This window comes from Eulemur rufifrons, chromosome 12, assembly GCF_041146395.1.
Source record: "Eulemur rufifrons isolate Redbay chromosome 12, OSU_ERuf_1, whole genome shotgun sequence".
Taxonomy (NCBI): Eukaryota; Metazoa; Chordata; class Mammalia; order Primates; family Lemuridae; genus Eulemur; species Eulemur rufifrons.
Genome location: NC_090994.1, coordinates 25,706,411 through 25,709,432, shown reverse-complemented (window position 1 = coordinate 25,709,432; position 3,022 = coordinate 25,706,411). Strand labels below are relative to the sequence as shown.

The window sequence follows — 3,022 nt, the reverse complement described above, 5'->3', positions numbered from 1 at the left end:
TTTGGCACTTTGCCTTGAGCACTCAGTCGCCTGGGCCTCTCCTCTCTCTCAGCGCCAGCCCCGCCGGCCAGGGCGCCTGGGCTCGGCTTGGGCTCTCCCGCCTGTGCCAGGCCGGGGACTCTCCCAAGGCAGCGACGCGCGACCCCGCTCCCTCCCATCTCGCCGTGTCACTGTCCTCACTGCCTGAGGCCCAGCGTCTTGGAAAGCGATGTTTCATGTCTCTCGCTTGTTGTGTTACTGCTGTTTCAGACAGAGGTAGACCATCAGGTCCCGTCACTCCATGCGGACTGGAAACGAGGTGACAGCAGGACTATTTCAGACAAAGACAAAGTTTTCGTTCTTAAACTCTTAACCCTCCATATATTTCTCAGTTCAGATTCCCGACAACCAGCATGTTAAAGGTCCCCTGCTGCTTCCAAGTCATGAGATCATAAAATGGTCCTACAAAAGGGCCTCTGAGATCCTGGCTGGAGCACTTCTGACTCTGTTTCTCACAGTTAGTTAGACTTACTTTTAAAGAATGCTTAATGATTCTTACTGAATATCCCCAAGATGCGCAAGCATTATGGGAGTACACAGTCCGTCCTTAAAGAACCTGCTGCTTCCCAGGGAGACGAGACATGTACACGTGTGACGTGAAATCGCAGGGTGGCATTGCTGATGTTTAGACGACCAGTTAAGACGATGAGCATAAAATCCCATGTGCCAGAATCTATCTTCTTCCTGACAATGGACACTGGCAGCGTGTTCTGTCCCTCCCGCCTTTCTTTTCAAAGCGCTTCCACTCAAATAGATTAACATCCCTTCCTTGCCTGCTTCATTTGACAAGAACAAAAAGTTTGCATGCTATAGCAGAAACAGGAGATTGGTTCTCTCAGTGCTTATTTCATCCTCTTTCTAGGGTACCTTCTTGCACTGCCAAAACCCAGAAAAGCTGAAAATGACTCTCCCCAGACTCCCTTGCAGCTGGGGGGTCTGGATATGATTTAGGTTCCCCAATCAGATGCCTTCAAGAAGTGAATCTGGGCCGGGCGCGGTGGCTCACGCCTGTAATCCTAGCTCTCTGGGAGGCCGAGGCGGGTGGATCGCTTGAGGTCAGGAGTTCGAGACCAGCCTGAGCAAGAGCGAGACCCCGTCTCTACTAAAAATAGAAAGAAATTATATGGACAACTAAAAATCTATATAGAAAAAAAATTAGCCGGGCATGGTGGCGCATGCCTGTAGTCCCAGCTACTCAGGAGGCTGAGGCGGGAGGATCACTTAAGCCGAGGAGTCTGAGGTTGCTGTGAGCTAAGCTGACGCCACGGCACTCACTCTAGCCTGGGCAACAAAGTGAGACTCTGTCTCAACAAAAAAAAAAAAAAAAAAAAAGAAGTGAATCTGAAACTGGATCGACTGGGAAGAGAGGCACAAGGCTCTGGCTTTGCTGATTCAGATGGCGGCAGGTGCGGCGGGCTCTGGGGCTGCCTGCGCAGTGGTGTCGCCGACGCGCAGAGCACAGCCCGGGCAGATTGCTCCTGCCGATTGCAGAATACGTGGAAGCAACAGGGCGGCAGCCGCGGGGACCCGACAGGCTACGGTTATGATATGCTAGAGCAGCGCTTCTCCGGCCGGGGCTATTTGGCTTCCAGGAGGGCATTTAGCAAAGTCTGGAGATATTTCTTATTGTCATGACCGAGGCCATGCTATTGGCATCTAGTGGATGTTGTGAGACATCGTGCAATGCACAGGACAGCCCCCTCCACAAAGAATTATCCTATCCAAAATGTCAACTGTGTCTGTCCTAGAGCCTGCATTTTGGGTGGTTGTGTCCAGATTCCTGAAGGTCCCAGTAATAGCAAAGTGGCTATGCTCTCAGAGGGTCTTTTGTCTTTTTTTTTTCCTTTTCCTTTTTGTTTGTTTGTTTGTTTTCTGACACAGGGTCTCACTCTGTCGCCCCAGGTAGAGTGCAGTGGTGCGATCACAGCTCACAGCAACCTCAAACTTCTGGGCTCAAGCCATCCTCCTGCCTCAGCCTCCCGAGTGGCAGAGACTACAGGTGCACATCGCCATGCCCGGCTAATTTTTCTATTTTTGGTAGAGACGGGTTCTCACTCTTGCTCAGGCTGGTCTCGAACTCCTGACCTCAAGTGATCCTCCTGCCTCAGTCTCCCAGAGTGCTAGGATTACAAGGCATGAGCCCTGTGCCCAGCCTTTTGCTTTTACTTTTATTTGTATTTACTTAATGCTGGATATATTCCTAAACCATAACTTTTTGTTTCTTCAGTTTCTTTCGGGATATCTTTTTCTTCTGTGCAACCTCCTCTTCTTGTTTAGGAACAATTTGTTCTTTTTCAGTAAGGACCATCTCAAAGTGTCCAGGGGAGCGCGTGTGTGGGTAAGTCTGACTGTGCGCTAAGTACGACGGCGCACCTTGGTGCGTGTTCACCTGGACGTGCTCAATGACTCGAGAATCTGCGTCTGAACCCTCCGGTCGGCATTATGCTCTGCATTTTTAAGCATGTGCAGCAAAAATTTAGCACTCTTTTTGGGCCACCCACCTGGTATCAGCCCCAGTTTGGCCTGGGCACACCTACCAACTCCACCCTCGTGACATCGGAATGGAACATGCTGCTTCTGGAAAGTGACATCTTTCAGATACTTGGCGGCTTTTCGTATTTGCACAGCCCTGATGGCCTAGGCAGTTTCACAGGTGTTCTGGCAGTAAACATGAAGATTTGAAACTCTTGATTTGCACAATTTTGTGGGGTTTTCTTGGTCAAGTGAGTAGTGAACCATTTTCAGAGATCACCTCGGGCCACATATGGGAAACACAGAGGGTCACTTCTGCGCTGTCATTCTGAGACTCGTTCCTGAAGGTCCAACCTAAAGCCTGCTTTTCCAGCCATCAAACATTTTTATAAGCACCTAATTCCTTGGATTAAATTCCTTTTCTGTTTAAGATACCCAGGGCAGTTTCTAATCTGCTATTGAATCTGCACGTGCCATTGCACAAACAGATCCTACATGATCCCTCCATTGG

The 3,022-nt window shown here is 49.7% G+C and overlaps 1 pseudogene; it reads right to left on the bottom strand.

The window, feature by feature from the left end:
* Positions 1-2,239: 2,239 nt before the first annotated feature.
* Positions 2,240-2,778, bottom strand: LOC138393676 (large ribosomal subunit protein uL22 pseudogene; annotated as a pseudogene).
* Positions 2,779-3,022: the final 244 nt, after the last annotated feature.